Source organism: Elephantulus edwardii, unplaced genomic scaffold (genome assembly GCF_000299155.1).
Source record: "Elephantulus edwardii isolate Elephantulus edwardi_28Jun2011 unplaced genomic scaffold, EleEdw1.0 scaffold00044, whole genome shotgun sequence".
NCBI lineage: Eukaryota > Metazoa > Chordata > Mammalia > Macroscelidea > Macroscelididae > Elephantulus > Elephantulus edwardii.
This window is the reverse complement of record NW_006399794.1, coordinates 9028705-9036708: the sequence shown is the minus strand read 5'-3', so window position 1 is coordinate 9036708 and position 8004 is coordinate 9028705. Positions and strand designations below refer to the sequence as shown.

Sequence of the window (8004 nt, the reverse complement as noted above, 5' to 3'; positions counted from 1 at the left end):
TAGTTTTGGACAATAATCATATAATTCATATGTGTGTTCTTAGCATGCCACACTTTCCTGTGTGTCTAACTCTGCTCGCTCTATTTTTGTTAATTTTGTTCCTCGCTTAGTCTCTGTGTCTGTTATCTCTTTCCTTCCCTCCTCCTTCACATACCTGTCTCGTTGAGGCCAAGCTGCAGTCTTCAGGTTGCTTCAGGCTGACATGGATGTACTGAGTCCAGCAAGCTGCAGGTCACACCTCCAGTCCAGGCAGACCGTCTGTCTTTGTGTCAGAAGAACCAGAATTTATTATTAGGACAGAAAGTGAAAAATTGGTTTCTCTTTTGGGGATGTTCTCCCCCCTCCCCAGTTTAGACAATCTTGCTCTTTAAACTCTACTCTAGTGAGTTTTCAGAAACTATAAGTCACACACTTCAGGAGATTGTCCATCTTTCAGTCTTAGAGCAGTTGGTGCGCTTGAAGTGCCTGCCTTTGGATTGGCTGCATAACTTCATACCCACTCAGTAGACCACCAGAGCTCACTGCTGAGTGAAAGAGAAGACATTTATTTATTGGGTGGTACTGTGGGTTATGTTTTGGAGTGCTTAGTGAAAGAGTGGTAACTTAAATCTCCCAGCCACTCTGAGAGGTAGGATTAAGCAGTTTGAGCTCATCAGAGTCCAAAACCTCAGAGACCATATGTAACTATTTTACTCTTTCTTGAAAAGTTGTTTTGACTTGGAAAGATTGTTGTGACTTTGAGGCAGTGGTTATTTTTACCATGTTTGCTGGGTTTAACCCACCCAGGTCATTAACCTCAAATGTCCTTTTGGAACTTGTTTCTTGAAGAAAATGATTTCTAAAAGTCACCTTAGAATCAAAGGTAAACTATGTTTGGCCTGATACATATTGCTCATTGAAAGAATTGCGTACCTATAGTTTCAATGGCAGAGGTTCCAGAAACCATCTAAAGTTTAGGGTATTTAGGGTAAATATTAATTGATCTTTTTTTTTTTTTTTTGCTGCCTTCAAAATATTTTATTACAAAACACAGTACAGGGTTCGAAGGATGTTTTCCAACCCTCTCATACACATCCATTGATGAATGAAGCACTGACACCCACTTCAAACCCTGAAAGTTGTGGAGGCAACTCGTCCTGGACAGTGGAATGGAGATGGTGAGCTGCCAGGGGTGGCCGAGCCAGCGCACTGCTCCCTCCAGGGGTGAAGTCCATGGCCGAGGCTGAAGGCCCAGGAGTCGAGACCACAAGCCACACAGAGAGAGCGGAACAGGCTGCCCGCCTGAAAGCACAGGTCGCTACTTCTTATTCCTGGGCTTCAGCTCCTCAGCGGTATTCCGCAGGAAAATGTAGTTCTTCTTCTGGGGGTTGTAGAATTCATGTCCCTTGGACCAGTCGTAGCTGGATGCGTAGGCAAATATGTTTCCATTGTGATTGAAGCAGCAGGCTGATATGGGCTGGTCTAACTGTTCCGACGTCTTTAGTTTTGTTCTGGCATTTTTGTCCCAAAAGCTGAACCTGCCATCAGACCCCACTGTAGCCAGAGTGCCGTGGACAGGGTGGAATGCGATGGCATTGACCGCATAGATATCCTGAGGTGCTGAAGTATTGGTTCCATTGGATCGGTGACATTTGAAGGTAACGTTATCTTTGGCAGGATTTGGGGGGTTGATGTAGTGGATAGCAACTCTACCCTCGATACTCCCCAGGGCAAAGCCAGTTGGCTTGTTCTGTTTGTCTTTGAAAATAGCCACACACCGATGCTGGTGCTTCAGTGGCGACTCTATCCTCCGGAACTCAGACGGCTGGTTCTCCAGCTGGTAGACGATCAGCCCCCTCTCCGCTGTCGCCACCACAGCCATGGGGTAAATCACGTCCGCACAATAACATCTTTCTGGGAGCTGCAAAACCATCATAGGATTTGATGACCGCGTGTCCCAAAACTTGAGCGTCTTGTCCCAGCTCCCAGTCATCACGCAGCTGTAATTTGGTGCTTTGATCCAATGTATGGTTTTAACAGGAGCATCATGCTGTGCGATCTGTATTGCCTGGTTGCTGTTGAGGTCCCACATTTTGGCGGTTTTGTCACAAGATGCTGTAAATACTTTGCTCCCATCATCGCTCCAGCGGACATCAAGAACCGGCCCTGTGTGCATCTGCTGAGCTTTCGGGATTGTCTGTCCACTGTCTTGAACCTCCCAACAGCGAACATCATTAGCCCAAGATCCTGCAATAAGAAAGTTCCCCGGCAAGGTGGGTGGGCTAAAAGACAGGCAGCCAATGCTGTCATCAGAAGATGTGACTTCAATGTCCTTCATAGGGTTGTGATTGTTTGTGGTTGTGCTGCCAAGCATGCTGGTCCCACCAGTTGCAAAGCCCGATGTTGTTCCAAAGAGACTCATTTTGGTCCTGAGAGGCGCGCCGCGGTGGGCAACCGGCAGCGGGGTGCTGGACGGGCGGGGCAGCCGGCGACCCCGCTCTGCAGCGACGGCGAGGGGGACGGGCCACCGGCCAGAGTGCGAGAGCCTGCGGCCAGAAACGGCCTAATTGATCTTTAAGATAATACTATTTGAAATTTTCCCTGGCCACAAATTGATTACAAATTTCGACCAAACCTTTTTTTCTATAGCAATGTAGCATCTAAGTGTCTCTGGAGATGTCCTCATCGTTGTGCATTTTTTACTCCTACAAAAAAATTTATTACCCTGATTTCCAAATAATGATAAATAAGGATAATAAATTTCCATTGCTGATTTAATCTAATTTTTGTTTTAAGAACAAGGTAGAGATGGAGTTACCCAAGAAAGTATAAAAACTTGGCAGAAGCAGGTTGAAGATATATGACAGCAGTTACAGAAACAAGACAAGAAGTTAGGCTTATCTTCCTTGGGGGAAGGGCTTTAAGTTTTTTCTCTGTTTCATATGCCACTCGGAGACAAAAAGAGAAGAATGTTCCTTGTGCTAAGGAAATGTGTTAGTTCTTTTTTCCTATGAAAGGGTTTCTTTTCTTTTTTCTTTGGTTATAATTAGTTTGAATACTTGAGAAAGTTTCTTTTTTTCAAATATTTGTTTTTAAATTTTGTTTAAATCTAAAACTAAAGAAGAATGTGACATTAGGATCAGTGGAAGATTCATCATCAACTTGTGTTAGGCAGATGAAACAACCTTATTTGCTGAAAGTGCCTTACTTACCATGTTTAAAATGCTTGCTATAGACAATCAAAGATCGATGACTACAGCTTTCAATATGGATTGCATGTCACCATCAAGAAAACAAAAGTCTTCATCATTGGGCTCATAGGCAACATCATGATAGATTGAGAAAAGAGAAAAAGTGTCAAAGATTTTATTTTTTCTCGGTACCCTTTCAACACTCTAGGTACTGGCAGCCAAGAAATCAAAAGATGTCTTACATTGGGGAAATATGCTATCAAGAATTTATAAGTACTAAAAGCATGGATGTCAGTTTAAAGACCAAAGTATACCAGATCCAAGCCTTGGTCTTATGATTAACTTTCTGTGCACCTGAAAGCTAGAAAATGAATTAAGAACGAACAAAAATTGATGGCTTTGAATTGGATGTTGGTGAAGAGTACCGAATATCTCATGAAATAGTGAAAGAATAAAGAGTGATGTCTTGGACAAAGCACAATCAGGGGACTCCTTAGAGGCAAGGATAGTAAAACTTCATCCCCCGTACTTTGGGCAAGTGGTTATGATGGGCCAGTACTTGGAAAAAGATATCATACTTGGAAAGGTGGAGAGTCTGAGAAAGAGAGGAGGGTCCACAAGAAGGTGGACTGACATAATAACTGTCACAATCATATATTAGATATGATGGAGATGGCATGGGACAGGGCATATTTCAGAGCTTTCACTCACAGGGTTACGTTTTGTCTACTTAATGACACTTAGCAGCAAAAATGTCCCAACAGTGTATTAGCACATTTAGATGATTCAGCATTAACTAAAGTGAGTTAGTCTTGATTTACAGTGTGTTGTATATAGATTTACAGAATCATAATGTGTTATCATGTAGAAAGTATTGTAGAGATAGAAAGATAAATTGTGGCATGGTCCATTGGAGGTTGCACTGCTAACCCAGGGTCATGCCTCCTTAGCAATTTGAATACATCAGGGATGTTTGCAGAAAGAGGGACAATCTCTTCCTGTGTGATTACAGCCTCAAAAACGCACTGGAGAGTCAGTTATGAGTTAGTTCTGACTTAACAGCTCTGAGTTAGCTCTACTTGGGAGAGTACAACCGCCGTTATGGGTCTTCCCGAGGTGTGACCTTCACAGCAGCAGATGACCAGGCTTTCTTTCTAGTTGTCAGGTGCTGTGCAGTTGGTTCAGACTCATAGCCACCCTATGTATGACAGGAGGAAACCCTGTCGGATCCTGTGCCATCCTTGTGAACTCTGCTGTCCTTAAAGTCTTGTTGTTGCAGTGACTGCATCAGTCCTTCTCCTTATGGGTCCCCCTCTCGTTCATTGACCTTGCACATTACTAAGAGTGATGCCTTTTTTTTCGGAGACTGGCCATCCTGATAACAGGCCCAAATTAAGTGAGCCTATCTTTCCCTTTCTGTGACACTGATGTGTCAAATGTGTTAATGGTTATCTGTGGAGTGTGTTGGGTGGAGCTCCCTGATTAAAACAAGCTTGGAAGCAGGAGTGGCATCCACTTCCATAATAGCTTGCCTCCGGAAACCCTATGTGAACCTGGAGAGAGGATGAAAGTCACACAAGTGTTGAGGACTTTCCTTGATAGGGTCGCTGTGAGTTACCTACGACTGATGGCACTTAACAACAACAAACAACAAGAACAACAAACAACATCTTTCCCTTGAAGGCACAGTTTGACTGTTCTCTTTTCATGACAAATTTGGGTATTTTTTCCACCTAAGACTCTTCCCCAACACCACAGATCAAAGGTATAAATTTTTTTCAATGTTTTGTTTTCATTGTTCAAATTTCACATTCATATGAAGTCCTAATAGTCTTGCAGTAAGAAGTTGTGCTGCAATCCCAAAGGCATGTGGTTCAAATTCACCAGCTGCTTGATGGGGGTATGATGGGCAGTTTCCTTTCATGTGATTTACAGCCTCTGAAAACCCACTGGCAGATCTTCTATGAGCTGGTTCTGAATCAAGAGCACACAACAACAACAACAACAACAACAATTGAAAATAAGATGGCTTGGATCAGTGCAGCATGTGACAGAGTTGAACTACCTCGTAGGATTTCCTTCACAGAAACAGGTTGTCCGGTCTTCTTCTCACTGAGCTGTTGTTGGTTCTCACTCACGGTCACCTTACGTATAGTAAAATGAACCCGTGCCTGAGACTGTTGCCCAAATGAAACAAAAAGCAGCTGGCTTTTTGAAGTGGAGCCCAAGACAAGAGAAAGCTTTGCAACAGTTTCAGGCTGCTTTGCAGGCCTCTCTGTCACTTGGTTGTAAGATGCTTCTGATCCAATGGTTCCTAAAGTGTCAGTGACAGGTTTAGATGACTTCTTAGTGACAAATCACATCACAGACCCTAGGCTTTCAGAGCAAGCCCTGACATCCTCTGCAGATAACAACTCTCCTTTTGAGAAACAGCTTTTGCCTTGTGACTTGGCTTTAGGAGAGACTGGACATATAACTATGGGCACTAAGCCAGCAAGGGACACGTACTGCCTGCCCATCATGGCCCAAGTGTTGTCTGATCCAGAGTCAATAACTTGAATGTACATAACAGCACTACATCACTAAATCTATGTGCTATATAGAAGATTAAGCTTGAGCAGGACCTGAAGGCACAGGAAGCCAAAAGAGGAAGTGGTTAAATGCTCAAGAGCTTCATCTGCTGTTTGCATTAAAAAGGCAAATAGCAGGAGAAGATTCCCCCCCCCCCATTAGGTTTTTACATTTTGCCTTCATTGTTGTTAGGGGCCATTTGAGTTGAGTATGAGTGGTAATGACCCTATGAACAACAGACCTGAATCCTGTTCTATCCCTTGAAACATCAGCTAGTCTTTAGAGGACCGAAGGGAACTAAACTGGTATTTGGCCTGGAGTCAACCTAACGGCTGGGTGGTTGGCCAAGGAAGGTGAGGGGAAAAGTTGCATTTCAGGAAGCCTGAGAAAATGAAGTCATCCAGAGAATCATCTCAAGCCGAAAACACCTGATGTCGGTTCTATATGTGTCCTAAGTTGCATTTAGCACTTTCCTTGACACATTGTTCTTTGTTTTTCTAACATGTTCACAGTATTTCTACCTTCCCTGTGTCTCAGGCTTCAAAGGGAGTCCTCTGTTTTTATTTCCTTTTTTTTCTCCTCATAATCTGACATCTTTATAATTTTACATCAGACTTGCACACATTTATTCATTGTACATTTTGCCCTAAGTGCCAGGAACTTTGCTAGGTAATGGGATTTTAGAGCTATAGAAGAAAATGTGTGAGAAGGTCACTGACTCCATAACTATGAGTCAGCATGGTGGGGCTTAGAGTGGAGAAAAACCCAACTAAAGCAAATGGTTATATCTTGGAGAAGGTGCAGTCAGAGCTTTCTTTGGAGGTAAAGATGGCGAAACTTTCTCTTATATACTCTGAGCATATTGTTAGGAGAGGTTGTTCCTTGGAGAGGGACTAATGCTTGGGAAGGTGGAGGGATGGCTAAGGAGAGGAAACCCCCCCTCACCGAGGTGGATTTATTGACACAGTGACTGCAGCAAAGGGCTTGAGTGTGTAAGAGATTGTGAGGATGACACAGAATAGAGGACAGTGTTCAGATCTGTTGTTCATAGTTATGCTATTAGTTGTACTTGCTGGCACCTATCAACAACAACAGCAACAACAACAACATACTAACTTTACTTTCTTCTTTACAGAACTTTGCAAACACATAGGTTTGTGATACTCTCAAAACTACATGGTCTTGATATTCAAGTTAACTCATATTTTGATATTTTAGAGCCTCTAATCTTTCTAATTCCTTTTATAACCACATCTTTTTCTTCACTTCCCTCAGCATCACTTTTCTCCCTTAGAAGCCACATTTCCTCAATCCCATGGGCTTGCTTTCTTCCTCTTTTTTTTTTTATAAAACAGCAAACTGTTACTTATCTGTTAATCTAGCTTTGATTGAACAGTAAATTCCCCCCTCTTCCTTCTTCTGTGCACCCCTTCTCCCCTTTCCCCACCCCTTTGAATATTTGCCGTATTCAGATCTACTCATTGCAGTGGCCATATTGTCCTTTTGTATATTTCCTCGATGTTGATCCACTTTTGTCCTGATCCTTTACAGTGTTCATTAAATACAACATGGGCAAATACAGAGTGCTTTGGTGGCCTAGCAGTGGGAAACTGTGAAGCAATCCTGAAGGCACGCAGTTCAAATCCACCAGCTGCTCCTCAAGAGTGGGATAGAGAGTCTCCTCCTATGCAATTTACTGCCTCTGATAACCCACCAGAAGGTCAGTTATGGGTCAGTTCTCACTTAATGGTACTTAACAACAACAACAACAACAGCATGCTGAGTGAAATCATTCAGTCACAAAAGGACAGAGAGTGCATAAATAATTACTGCAAAACTAGGAGGATAACTGGGACGTGAGAGAGATCAAAAGAGCAGAAATAGAATGTACAGTCATGAAGTTTCTTGATTTTGCATGTTATTTGCACATACTCGTCCTCCTTTTTTCCCCTGGGATTCTGTACTTCAGATTGACTCAAGTTTCTGCTCTTTTGTAAAACTTGCCATTCCTCTTCCAAGTCTAAACTCCCTTTTTCTGTGCTTGCAGTAGGCCCTTCTATTACATGAATCTTATTGAGAGTACTAAACTTTACCTGTACCCTGTGCTTGGTGGTCCAGGATACTGTTTACTGCAGAGTCCCTTGTTCTCATGAAATTTCCATTCATTGCTTCATAAAAGATGACTTGAACCATTTGAAAAAAACATTATCTCATTCTTTCACTTGGCTTACTTTAAAAAAAATAGTATTATTTATAATTAAAA

At 42.6% G+C, this 8004-nt stretch overlaps 1 pseudogene; it reads right to left on the bottom strand.

Moving 5' to 3' along the window:
* Positions 1–1297: 1297 nt before the first annotated feature.
* On the bottom strand, positions 1298–2401 carry LOC102865762 (annotated as a pseudogene).
* Positions 2402–8004: the final 5603 nt, after the last annotated feature.